The sequence below is a fragment of the Miscanthus floridulus genome, chromosome 11, assembly GCF_019320115.1.
Source record: "Miscanthus floridulus cultivar M001 chromosome 11, ASM1932011v1, whole genome shotgun sequence".
Taxonomy (NCBI): domain Eukaryota; kingdom Viridiplantae; phylum Streptophyta; class Magnoliopsida; order Poales; family Poaceae; genus Miscanthus; species Miscanthus floridulus.
In genome coordinates, this window is record NC_089590.1 from 99,706,017 (window position 1) to 99,720,216 (window position 14,200).

General features: G+C 42.8%; 1 pseudogene; it reads left to right on the forward strand.

Annotated features, from left to right (window-relative positions):
* The first annotated feature begins 2,747 nt into the window (after window positions 1–2,747).
* On the forward strand, window positions 2,748–8,586 carry LOC136492541 (uncharacterized; annotated as a pseudogene).
* The last annotated feature ends 5,614 nt before the right edge of the window (window positions 8,587–14,200 follow it).

A 14,200-nucleotide genomic window follows, 5' to 3' on the forward strand; every position in this document is an offset into this window, starting at 1 on the left:
CACGAAATCATGAAATTTCTTCGGAGATTCTTCGGTTTGCAAGCATCGTACATAACAACTTGCGCGAAACCTCCTCAATTTTTATCATAGCCTCCACATATGATATCTTGACATCTTGACAAGTTTCATGATTTTCGGACTTGGTTTGCTTTTTATAGAATTTAAAAACAACTCGACCGCAAGTTCGTGGTCATGTTTCATGAATAAGATGTTCGAAATTGGTGGTCTGTTCCTGGATACGGCCTCACGTTATACTAAATAGCATGAATATCATTTTTCATTCATTTTTTTCATTATTCGAATGACTAGCGGTTATAATTTGAATTATCCAAGAAAATTCAATTAAATAAAATAAATTATAGAAATATAGAAAAAGTTCGAGAAATGTGTCACATTGGAACATGGAGTACCAGGTATTGTCTGAGGACTGCAGAAAAAGTTTGGAGGACAAAAGTGAAAAAAAATATGGTTTGCCGAGTGCTAAAAAATAACACTCGACAAAGGAGCCTCTTTGCCAAGTGTCAGGAGAAGACACTCGGCAAAGGATTAACGGCGGTTGCCGACCGTTAACGGCGGCGGCCCTTTGCCGAGTGTTATTGTTTGACACTTGGCAAATCTGGTCTTTGCCGAGTGTTATTATTTGCCGAGTGTTCGGCACTCGACAAACCACCTTTTTATCGAGTGCCATTTATTTGCCGAGTGCTTTTTCTCTGACACTCGGCAAACAGCCTCTTTACCGAGTGCCCGATAAAAAATACTCGGTAAAGAAGCCGTCTCCGGTAGTGGTTCTATGTTTCAGTAAATCTTCATGTTCACTCAGATGAGTTGCTGGAATGAGTAGGAAATAACATGACCGAAACAAATAAATTATTGAGAAAATTTCTTATTTGGCCTTGGTTTAAAGTTGTCTTTCTTTCTTGGCCCTGAAACAAAATTTTTTACATATTTGTTATGAAAATTAGATTCAAAGTGCTCAAAATTATGTTGTTATGCTGCCTGGGTGACCTTTGGTTTCTCATAATGTCTCAGGGGCAGTTTGGTCTTTTCATGTGCCACTTAACGGTGTTAGAGGCGGGAGATGACGGTAAGGCCAGATTAAAAAACAAAACTTCGAGTGAGGCCAAATAGGTAAGAAATTTTGTTTTAGGGCTAAAGAAGAAAGACAACTTTAAACCAGGACCAAATAAGAAATTACCCCTAAATTATTTGTGAATATTTATTTCCATTTTTTCCAACTGGGTCTCATCTACACGCTGTCCAGATTTTATCGTAAATGAGTTAGCTGAGATTTTAGAAGTGTAGTTGATATTGGTGCATGTCCAAATTTAACCCAATAATGTCCATATTCAAATAACTTCTCACCAGGCCAGGTGTACCTTATCTCTATTCAACCTGAATGTAAGGTTCATTTCAGACGTTTGTACAATCAAGTATAATTGTCTAAACATGGATCAGGTCAAATTGGCTCAATGTCTCTTTACTTTGGAGATATTCATTTAGAGCACCACAGTTCCTATCAATGGATGAGTAGACTTGTGTCAGAGAACTACACTTCACGCCCTTGACTTTTCTCCTATCCACTAAGACAAATTACTCCAATAAACTCAAGCCACGTAACAACATACTCTGGCGACGAGAGTCTAACATAGACGGCTATGTTAAGTCCCAGAGAAAGAGAAAGCCGATTGGTGGACCCTCTGACCGATACTATAGATCGCTCGGGGCTTAGGGGCTATACCCATCAGGTACACTTGCGAGTACCCTTTGGAAGGAGTTAGGGCGAGCCCAAACACACCCGCAACCGCTGCTCAGGGCTCGTCACGACCCCGGACCGCCGAGCGGCGGTGGCACAAGCCTGACTCCTATCCAGCGCACACCTGGGCCAGTGCCCGATCAACAACCGACGTCACGAGCCACAGGTCAGGGCCACTCATCAGCCTCTCCAGATGGGGGCTCCTTGTAGGCCAAGGAAGCCTCGAGAAGGCTCATTTTCGGGGGAGGCCGCGCCGCAGCAGATAGCCCCCCCCCCCCCCCCCCCCCCCTTCCTTGGACGAGAGGCTTCATATATATATATTTGGTGTAACAAATATGGCGTTCCATGATTTAGCAAAATTTGTTAAAAATAAGATTATAATTTAAGGAGAAACTTTTAAAGTGAGTTTATTCCATGGCTACATGCTCCATTTGAGTATTTTCTCGAATTATTTAAAATTCTTAGAATGCATTATATGTCCTCTACCCTAAATTATTAGACGTTTTGGCATTTTTAGATTCATAGCTTTTACTATGTATCTAGACATAATATATATCTGGGTGCATAGGAAAAAGATGAATCTAGAAAAATATAATTTAGAACGGGTGGAGTATTAATTATAGGTGGAGGGGTATGTCACTAGAAAAAATTGAGAATATGACATTCTGTATACGTCTGTAGTAGCACGTATTAATTGTTGCAGCTATATACGGCTGTAGTATAGCACTTATTAATTGTTACAGATATATACTGCTATACAATATACATACATCAAAAATACCAAAACAGAAGGCATCTGCATGCCCTGGTCCCGGGCTCTGCTGACGGACGATAGTCACTACTCCCCTTCTCCTCGCCTTTTAAACGGCTCCGGCTGGCGCGTTGCCGTCACACCAGAGCCACCCGACGCTCCGACCCTCTACTTTCCATCCAGAGAGCACGGCTTTAGCTTCAGTTTCGAGCGGCGGCCGGCGCGTGCGAGCGGTCGACGGAGATGGCTGGTGGTTCAAGGACGTCGTCGCCAATCGTCGTCATCTCGGATGATGAGGAGAAGCCGGTGTCGCCGCCGGTTGACGCGGTCCTCCCCGATGCCGAGCATGGGTGGCCGCCGACGGCGGATTGGTCCGAAGACGAAGATGTCCCGAGTCCGGATTGGCTTCCCGACGGCTTCGGCATGGAGGGCTACCTTGAAGACGGCACGTTCCAGGCGACGGTAGGTCCATCCGTTACTCATCGACCATGATCATCTCTCGCTCGTAGCCATAGGCGCCCCCGTCGCACCACTTGTACGTACACGTAGCGCGCCTTGCGTTTTACGGCGGCCGCCGGCAGGGCAACCTGTATGTGCGCGCGCGGGGCTCTGCGCCGCCTCGTGTACTCGTCGACCGGCCCGTGCGCCGCTGGCCGGCTTACATATATAGAAATTTTGAAATGGCCTGGATGCGTGCGAGTTATCTAGGGTTTTACAACAATTCTACTACATCTGGTGTGTGTAAACAATTAAACTTTTACGCTTGCGTGTTCGTCCGTGTGGATGTATGTATATGTATATATGCAGAACTTCATCTGCCCCGTGACCGGCATCAGTTTCGGCACCAAGAATGAGGTGCTCGACTACTGCGCCTCCGGGGGCTTGCAGCGCGCCATCGAAGCAAAGAACACGCTCGACGACAAGACCACGCTGCAGGTGACTCATCAAGCATATCGTCTATCTATCTAGCTACAATCTAGGAGTTTGACCACACGAGTTCGTTGTAGATGTCCACCTTGCATTGCCTTTGCTGAGATTGGATTCAGAATCTCATCACCGTTGCGGAATGCATGTGCGCGTGTGTGTGCAGGGGAAGTACGCATGGCTCAGGGGGGATCACAAGTGGCTGCTCGAGATCAGGCGGGCTGCTGGAGGGGAGAACGGGAGAAAGATGATGTACAAGGTAATAAAAAGGACAAAAAAGATTCCATGGCTAACAAACTTTAACTTCTCTTGATGCACTAAATGATTATTGTTAGCTGTATATTTAATTTGTCTGTTGTTGCTGAATGCATAGTTGGAAAACGTTACTAGTAATTATTATATATGTTCCTAGCTAAGCATGCATGAATGTAGTGGTATAGGATTTTACTGCGGTCAAAGTTACAGCAGGGATATGATCATTCTAGCTAGCTTTATGGGCAAGAGATCTAGATCGATACACATTAGCTGTTGTATTGTATTACAAAATGGAAGCTAGCTAATTAAGAGGTGGAAACTATTGTATGTATATGCCTCCCATGTATCTTCCGGTTGTTATTGTAAACATGTATAATATATAGGAAATAAATGATGTTACCAGGACTCACGCACCATGTAGAAAGGTGTTTACTTCTTCTTTTTTCGCCATTTTGTGTTAGTACTAGCTTAGTAAAGGAGTTTTAGTGAGTGAAAATAAAGCATTTTGTGTTACATGGCCACTATGCAAAGTAATTAATAAACACTGCCCACTAAGTTAAATATAGGAGTATATATTTTGTTTACAAGGACTTATATATATGTAATACAGATTGAGGTAAGTTGCAATTGCATGAAGTTGACCCTAAATTCAGAGTAACAAATATTCATGTTTTCATACATAATTGCGATTGAATGTTTTGAAGCTTATATCGGTGAAAGAGCAATGGTTTTCCTTTATGTTTTCATATTTGTATTGGCCCCGTTCGCTGGTCTGAAACTTGGCTGAAACTGGCTGAAAAACACTGTTCCGGCTGAATTGTTGTGAGAGAAAAATACTGTTCCGGCTGGAAAAAGAAGCCGAACAAGCCATTTTTAAGACAAGCGAACGGGGCCAATATATGATGCATTGTTTCTCTTTTCCAGGTTTATGCTCACCCGTCTTCCAAAGTGAGGATTACATCAAAAGCTGAAGTGACGCGCCTCATAGATGAGGGCAAGCTCCCTGATGAATCTACCAATGATGGAGACTGCAACGACACGAGCAACAAAGATAACGTATGGATTGGCATGCTAAAATATTCTACATTTAAATATATAACATTGTGGCTATATATTATATGCTTTAACATTCTCAAGAACTAACATTCAACATTACATGTAGATCATTGCTCAACTTGATTTCAACGTCTCGTGTCTTCCGCCAGGATGGGTTAAGGAAACTACATTTAAGAAATGCAGTGGCGGCATTAGGACAGATAGGGTAAATTAGATTGAACATAGAGCTCACCCATTCCAAAATATCTAGTTCATTTATGTTTTCTTATCATTCTTTGTTTGATTTTGTAGTACTATACAGATCCTGTGACAAAAAAGGTGTTCCGCTCACTGATGGCTGCAGAACAATACTTTAAGTACAGAAAAATAATGGATTGTTACAAACCAACCATGAGTGTCACCGACTTGTACTCCTTTGATGGGTGCGTTGACATGGTAATTTTTCTTCCACTATAATTGTTCTTATCACTCATCCTGTTTTCTTTTTTGGTGGGGTCTTTACTATTTTGAGTCTTGCAAATTTTTACCTTGCTTGTTGGTGTGTATAGTAACAATCTTAACATGCTACAGCCTCTTTGGTTAGCAAGAAGAGTGAAAATGGATGGAACAAAAGACCAATGTGAGGAAGAATGCCAGACTTCATGCTTGTAAGTATTTCCAGTATTTGCTAAATGCACCTATAGAACTTTTACTGACAAACTTTATTTAGTTATGTCACTTTTGGTATGATATGAGATCCTTCTATTATTCTCCTCCTAGAAATGAGTTTAATGTTTTATAAATGAAGTATCACCTAAGCCATGATACATCTCCAATCGCATTTCCATAAGTAGGAGGAAGGGTGGATCTTACCCTGACGAGGAGGGGACCTAGGGAGCTCGGGTCCTCCCCAACCACCACCACCACCACATGTGTGTGTGCACACACTTCTTTTTTGTGTTTGCCCAGTAAGTAGGAGGGGCACTCATAGGATCTTAAGGGTTAAGAGGCAATGATTTCTTAGCTAGTCATGTTTGGTTTAATTTACCAATTGTTGTCATTAGCTTCCACTATGTTTGTTGGTTACTAGTGAAGTTACTAGGTGCTTGGTTTGAGGGACGCGGTGGGTTGGAGTGGTCTCGTCCTAGGTTTTTAGGGATGGTATCTTCTCATATAATTTTGGTTAGGGAGACGGGACCATTCATGTTTGTGTTTGGATTGAGATCCCACATGGGACCCACCCATCACCCTCTTTTTTTCTCTTTGTTCTTTCCCATCCATTGCTTAGTTCTTACAAATGCATTCAAGTCACCACACAACTCCAAGGCCACCGCCCACCTACTCCCATATGGCCGCAACTCACCCACACATGGCTCTCACCTCTGAGTTGCCACCTGCGCCCGTGGACGATGCCCCTAATCCGCACCCACAAACAGGTATTGCCATATATCTATAGCCGACGCTAGCCCTCATATTCACGAGTGGGCATATTGCATGGGTATGGGCTTGTCGTCCCCAACTGCTTCCCCCCTCCTCCACACACATACACACCATCACTGATGAGCTAGAGCATCTTATCCACTACCACGACCATACCCATGGGCCACCTATGTGCCCTTCACTTTCCACACCCCTCTCCCAACATCTTATTCCTCAATAGTGGTGGTGGCACTCGTTGACCCACTCACAACCGACTATGCTTGCCCACATGTGTCCTATGTGTGACTGGAATAGTCCACCCAATTTAAGGGGATGGCCACGCTCCTGCGTCTAGACGGCATATTCCTTTGGGAATGGTCCCATCCCTCTCGCCCTAGAACCAAACACCTTGAAATCTAGGCTCACCACATCCCATCTTCCCACTGTCTGGCCCACCAGTCAAAACACATGCTTAGGTTCATGCAATCAATGATTGGTTCTAGTGCATCCTCTTACTAATTGTAGTTATTAAGTTTGGTTAGCGATGAGGCATGGGTTATGCATTAGTGGCTCATGAATGACAAGGCACTAGTCTAGTGCAGATGAAAGTTCATATAACTTGTGTGATATGTGCTGCTAGGGACGTCTTGTGTGCTCATCTAGTGAGGCCTGACCGTGTGTCCACTATCCATTTTAATTGGGCAGTGTGGGCCTCGTCGTCGCCTCTTAATGGTTTTGATGAAGCCATGTTGCATCACGGGCTCATAGTAGCGTTGGAGCATTGCCACTCGCACCGTGTGGAGCGCCTCGGTCACTCCATGGGCATGGTTGTGGGGGTCGCATGCCCTTTATGCGTTTTGCCTATAGTAAGCCAGCTCGTGGCCTCCATGTAGACGCGTCAAACTATGTTTTCCTCTCTTCCTCCCTCAACCTCGATACCTCCATCACCCTCCTTTCCACTTGGGCTTTGTTTATGTTGTTACCAGATGAGTGTTGTGGTGTGGCAACACAGTGGTGTGCATCAGTGCTTTTGGGCCATAACCGACCCGTCATCACCTTGTTGTACTCTCCCTTTCCCCATGCTCATCTCCTTGTCGATCTGCCAACTCTCTTCTTCCCATCTTCTCTTCATACTCGAGTAGACCCAGTAGTAGCAAAATCACCATTGCCCCCGCTCCAATTCAAGCCCTCATCCCCTCCTTCAGTCAACCACACCGTTGTAGCATTCCCATTGGCCAATGTGCCGGATCTGAGATAGAGGATGATTGCTTAAGTAGCTAGCCTGCACTAGGTACATATTCATGACTGCTCAGGCACCCTCCTAGCGATGCATCGGTGCCCTCGCTCGACTGCCCTAGTTCTCTACCACTTCGCTCTCCCTCACATCTGTCAGCCGACTAGGCGATAGGGCCTTCCATACTCTAATGTGAAATAGATTCAGGGTTTGTTTGTTTTTTGTTGCTATCGACCTATTTTGAGTTGATGTCGTTGTCCTTCTCCAGTGGTGCTGGACCTTGTTCCTACCATCGCAAGCCTTGCTTTTTGAATATGATGCTTACATCTTATCATCCCTACACTTTGTTAGACCTGAGAAAATTGAGCCCGGCCTGGCCCAAGCCTACAGGGTTTTGGCCCACCCATGAGCCTTAGTGGATAGGGCCTTGGCTGAGGTCTAACTGCCTAGAAAAAAATCTTGATCCGGGCCCAACCCTAAAATATTCCTTTTATTCGTTTTCCTAATAAAAATAGCAGGCAACCTGCTTGGCCTGACTCACCATGGGACAATGGTGGGTAGGATTTTTTGTCCCGGTTTCAAAAATGCTTAGGTCTATGCTTTGTTAGTGGTGAGGCTCCACCATGCATTGATGGCTAGTGAGTAATATGTGCTTGTTTAGCACCTCGTCTTACCAGCTTCACAATGTTTTCCCTTTTACCAATACCCTTCATGTATCTCTATGATATGTTTTATTTGATTAAAATTGGAATCAATGTACAACGGTAACAGCTTACTATTGTAAATGTCAATAGTGGGGTGCTCTACTACACAATTTATTGCCTCCTTATGCTTCAGTGAATGACCCATTAGGTCAGACACCGACCATAGAAGTGGGAGAGGATGGGAAAGAAGTGCTCCATGGTGATAAGCAAGGAGAAACTTGACGAAGAAGAGTGTCATGGTGATGACAAGAAGGAAGAAGACAAAGAAGAGGCACTCAATGGCGATGGCAATGAGAAAGAAGATAATGAAGAGATGCCCCATGGTGATGGCAAGGAGGACGAGGATGAACCTAGGGGCACTCCATGGTAGTGACAAGGTGGGAGTGAATGGAGAAGGAATGCCCTGTGGTGATAGGCGTGGAAGATGGATGGTGCTCTTCGTTCACTTACAGAGTTGTACTCGGTACAAATTGAAAAAGGCAACTTGAAGAGAAAGGGAAAAAAAGAATAGACTAGTGTAGAATGGGAGAAGCGAGAATGTTGTCTTGATCTTTGTTGCCCATAATTTCGAGGTGTTAACTTGAGATTTAGCAATTTGCTCTCATTCATGTAATCTTTTTTATTAACTCTGGAAATGTGCTCTACCATTGAATTAAGTAGAAGTAGAGTAACTACCAATCTATTGTCTCGACTTAGGGAAAAAATAATCAAATAAAAGGAAATAAACTACATTGCCAATTACGCTAATGATTGTAGAGATTCTGACACAACAATAATCCCCGTGAATAAACTAGGTTGAGGATTGTATTTTCCACCGTAGTCATCTCCATTGCAAACGAAGTGCTCGGTTGAAACTTCTGAGATCCAAAATGTCAAGTCCTCCCGATGTCTTAGGATGAAAAACACATTTCCATTTGACCAAGCAATGGTCTCCCCATGCCTCTTCTTCTTCTTTCCATAGACATTTTTGTCATGTTCGATCAATTCTCTTATCAATAGTGTCATCCTCCCGTCTCTTGTTTGCAATTAGCCTTTCCACTCCTATAATTACATGAGATGTTGACCAAATGACCTTGAAACTAATGGAGTATGTGATCCATATCTAGATCTTCACGCCAAATTTGATTGACCTCTACTTTTTTAAATATAGTTCTTTAGGCCAATGGCTTCACCATAATTATTAAGGATCTATTGTAAGTTGTTCAAGTCTGTTACTAATGGCTGGAGAAAAAGGGCAGCATCATCTATATACAAGGTGGTACAAAAATGCCTCGGGTCTACCCCAATTTGTGAAAGCAATCATGAGAGGTTGCTTGGTCATCTTAAGGGTGTTGAATCAGGGCCATTGCTAATGCTAAGTAAAAAAACGTAGGTGACTAGATCACCATAACCCCCTTTGTTGAATTATGTTCCGCTCTAGCTATGAGTTCGATCAAGTATTGATAGATGTTTTTGTTATCTCTTTTCTTCCTATTTTTGAACGAGAATATGTCTATTTTCTTCTTCGAGTTCAATTAAGTGTTTTGCAAGTTATCGGGACAAAAATAGAGGTGGTAAATCCTTTGGATCAAACTAAAACAACCTTCCAAACGATAAAGGTTGCAAGTGCAAGAAGTGCTACTAAGCAACCAAGGAGGCCATGTGGGAAAGTTTCCATGTTATTAACAAGGATGAGACTTACTTAGATCCACATTTTTATCCAAACATAAAGAAGTTTATAACCAGGAGCATCCATGTGAAGTTCAAATAAACAAACAAGTACATTTTGATAAAAGAGATGAGACTATCAAGCAAATGGAGGGCAACCATGGGAAGTCCAAATAAAAAGATATTTTTGGGGGAAATTGTATATTTCCACCTCTTCATTTTCTTTTAAATTGGCATAAACATATTTGTTACTTTAAGCAACAAAAATGATTTTATATGGAAAAGTCGGGAGAGAGGAAGGGAACCCGCCCAAGAGGTATAGTGACACATAGTTAATTGGTGGTCTATGTGTTTTTTACAAACAATATCACAGTATCAACTGCATTTAATTGTTTGCTTACTTATCTAAAATATAATCACTAGGGTTAAACATCACAATATGAGCTCTCAACATTAGTTTGGTCCATAAAAGGCTATTGACGTAGCGAGCTAGCAAATACCTACAATCCCACCCTTTTTTAAAGTTGAAGTTAGGAGAAGTTGGATCATATCCAACTGTTTTGATCATGATTTGGACAAGTAGTTCAAACATGCCATGTCATAATACCCACTATTTATGTCATCAGTCATTGTTGTTAGTCTTGGATAATAAATTCTATACATCATTCATGTTGGAGCATCAATATTGTTTCTCTGTAGCACCACATATGATCCATACGCATCTAGTCATGCGAATGTCCCTGTGTCTCAATCCTCACAGAATTTTCGTTGTCATTCCTTCTTCGCTTGCCCAATAATCCCTACTCACATTTGTTGCCATGGTGTCAATGTCATAGCCTCAAGTTTCATTGATGCCATTTGCTCATCACTATCAATACTAGTTTATAGAGATGTTCCTGCTAAAGGTAGATAAGAAACACCACTCAAAAGAGAGAGAGGAAAGTGGACAATGCTTAATGTGGGTAGAGTAAAAGAATAGTAAAAGGTGCTCGGGATAATTGCCTCTAGTAGAATTCATGAAATAAAGTTTTCCAAAATTTTCCTGAATGGTTTGGTTTGCTTAACTTTGCATTTCCCTAAAGTGAGATTTAATTTTGAATCATGAACAAAAAAGGGAAATTTAGGTAGTTTCCACTCCTAGAAATGCTACCTAATACAATATAGTGCAAACACCTCCCAAAAAACATTACATTTATTGTTCTTTTACCTTAGTTTTTAAGAATACATCTTAAGCGTCCTAAAATGATTGTTCCATCACCACTCCCCTTCCCCGTCCTATTCACTTTTATCCATCCTTGTTTTTTCACTAACCAACTAATGGTTCCGCCAAGGCATGGGGTTGCACATCATCTGATCATCTCCCTCAAAGTTGAAATATCCAAGCGCATATACTAAATAGGTGGCCATGCACCATGCTACTTCATCCACACAAAGTTGAAAAACCCCTCATAACATAGTCTCACCATCGTAATAAGCGCACCATACGTGCATAAATGTGACCTAATGAAGCTTGATTTGAACCCCTACACACTAGCTAATTGAGGCCAATCTTTATCATATATTATGACTATGACTATAGAATATGTTTGTGTGTTGCAATAGATTTCAAATAAAAAATATAAACTCGATCGACTATTCCCTAAGCCTTGAGGATAAAAAAACTAGAAATGTCAAATAACTTTCTCTGAATGTAGAAAAGGTTTGTGCCAAGCCACATATATCCTAATCCTCCCTCCATCTTGTGATATAAGGGTTCTATGAGTTTAAAATGTGTACCGAAATATAAGGTATTATAGGTCCTCAACCATCTTTCTCCTTTATTTTTTGGGCTAGGAAATACTTGGGATTCCTTTTAAACTTATTAGTGTCATCCAAAACAACCAACATTAATTAAGAAAAATAACAATTGAACTAATCCATCCATCCTAATTAGTGAGGGTCAATATGGTCTTATGATGTCAGGCCCTTTATTTTGTCTAAAAGTCTCTTGGATCCTTTATATTACGGGATGGAGGGAGTATCATCATACAACGTATGAGGATATTCTATACACATTGATCCCTTCTTTTTCCTCGAATGGCATATGAGAGTTGCATGTCATTTCATTAAGAGAGAAAAATGATGCAATGGTGAGGCGAAAGAGGTCCCAACCGAACACGCACAACTTACACACTCGAAAACCTACAAAACACTTCACCAAAGAGGGAGAACATGACCAATGTGAATAGCTTAATAATCAGAAACGAACTAAGGATGTGTAGCGATTGACCTTAAGAGTAGCTCTCGAAGGTTAGAAGCACACAGTCAGCCACCGTAAACTACACTCATTAGCTACCTTTTGCCAGAGGAAATGTAAGTTAGGGGAAACTCGACCACATAGGCATTCCTATATTCCATACTTCCCAAGCCACCAATATGATTAGGGAGTTCAGCCCCTTGCACATCTCCTTGATAGTACTTTTTAGGCAAAATTTTCTCGAAAACACTGAAAGTGACCTCCTTTTGCTGGTGGACATAAAAAATGGAGCGATTTGCTAATGGACACTTGTTGTCAAATTTGTAGTAGGACACCGAACACATTATAATGATCATTTCTGGCTCAGAAGGTTATAGAACAGAGAAATGATGTTTTTGCCCCTATCTCTTTCTTCTTCCTCTCTCCCTTTCTTCTTCTGCTATGGCGAGGATGCCGAGCTCTAGCAAAATCCCGGCCGACGAAAGCTCACTGGTGGCAGCAAGGTGGCGCTAGGGCTTTCCTGGCTGTTGTCGCCGCTCTCCTTGCCCTCCCTTGGAATAGCGCACAGAGCTGGCCACCATTACTGAGCAAAAAGCGTGCGTCGAGCATCAAAGATCCCCGCGCGCTGTTGTCCCTACCATGTAGCGCTATCCCGGTCGAAACCACCGACTCCACTACACCTCCGACGTCTCTCCGTTCCCTTGCTCTACTCTGCTAGGCCAAATCGGGCCTAGGGACACCTTGCCGCCAGCGTTGACGCCGTCGATGTCAGCTGCTCGCGTGGCCAGGCCTCAATGGGCTATGGTCGTGGGCAAGTTCCACAGGGCTCCTAGCCACCATTGGAAGGCCGCTGGCCGCTGTGCGCGCTAGCGCAGGCCACCGCAGGTTGCCACGGTAGGGCCACTGTGGGCCCCCACCGGTGGGGTTGCGCCCCTTGGTAGGTGCGCGTGGGCCTAGGCAAGCCCTAGCGCCGCCTTCCTACCGCTGGCGAGCTTCCGTCGGTCAGGATTTCACCGGAACCTGGCATCCTTGCTGTAGTAGAAGAAGAAAGGGAGAGAGAAAGAAGGAAGAGATGGGGGTCATTTAGCAACTGTTCTCTCATCTCCTGAGCCAAAAATGATTATTTTAATGCGTTCAGTGTCCTCAGCAAATTTGACAACAACAAAAGTGTCCACCAACAAATTCCTTCATTTTCAATGTCCACCAGCAAAGGGAGGTCACTTTTAATGTCTAGGAGCAAATTTTGCCTACTTTTTATAGTGTTTCACCACCATCTAAAAAATGACTTGCATCAGCTGAAGGTGTCATTGTAGCCATCGAATGGTTTCTACAAAAAACAAAAATCTAGGCCTGCTAAGTGAACACACAAGAGATTAATGTTTCTTAACCTGATCACAGAAAGGGCAGCCTAGTTACTAGGGTAGCTCATTGTAGGATCTCTAGTATGCCTAGGGGGTGAATAGACCTATAAAAAATTAACTCAAATCAAAGTCAAATTCACCCATGGCAATGCCGCTCTATGAGCGCAGCACTACTGCACCTGTAGTAGAGATTAGTTTATAGTTCAAAATATTCCCAACAAAATTTAGATCAGGTATATTTCTTAGCTTCCTGTAGGGTAGTAGATCACAGATCGACAACTAAAAGTATTGGGAACACTACACACAAGTAGATCAGCCTCAAACTCTAGAAATAACCTCAATCAACAATATGTTATGCAAGTAATGTAAATCAAGCACAAGTGACACAATGATTTATCCTGTGGTTCGGCTCACCACTAAGGCTTGCTTACCTCCACGTTGTTGAAGTTAGCCACTAAGGCTTAGAGCTTTTCAGCCATTCCTCATTCTCAAGTCAAGAGACTTAACTCTTGAGATGGGGGTGAGTTTACTAGCTTCAAGAGATGGTTATAAACCTCCTGGGGCTGCCACACAAGTTGGTAAGCTCCATGGGCAATGCTTTAGCCAACTAGGAGCCAAGCTCTAAGAGTAACAAACACAACCACCAGCCAAAACATGAACCAAGTGCTCTTTAGAGTTTGGGAATCAATGGAGCTGCTCTCTAATCGAGTTTGGGATCCTTTTTCCTCAAGGATTGATGGGGAAATTAATGGATTTGCTTGAGGGCTTGAGGTCAACAATGGAGTAAGAGAGAGAGCTCCTACTCTGTTTTGGGCATGCTGAAGTGAAGAAGAAGAGACCTGGTTCATTACCGTTGGGAAGGAAGGGGAAAGGTATATATA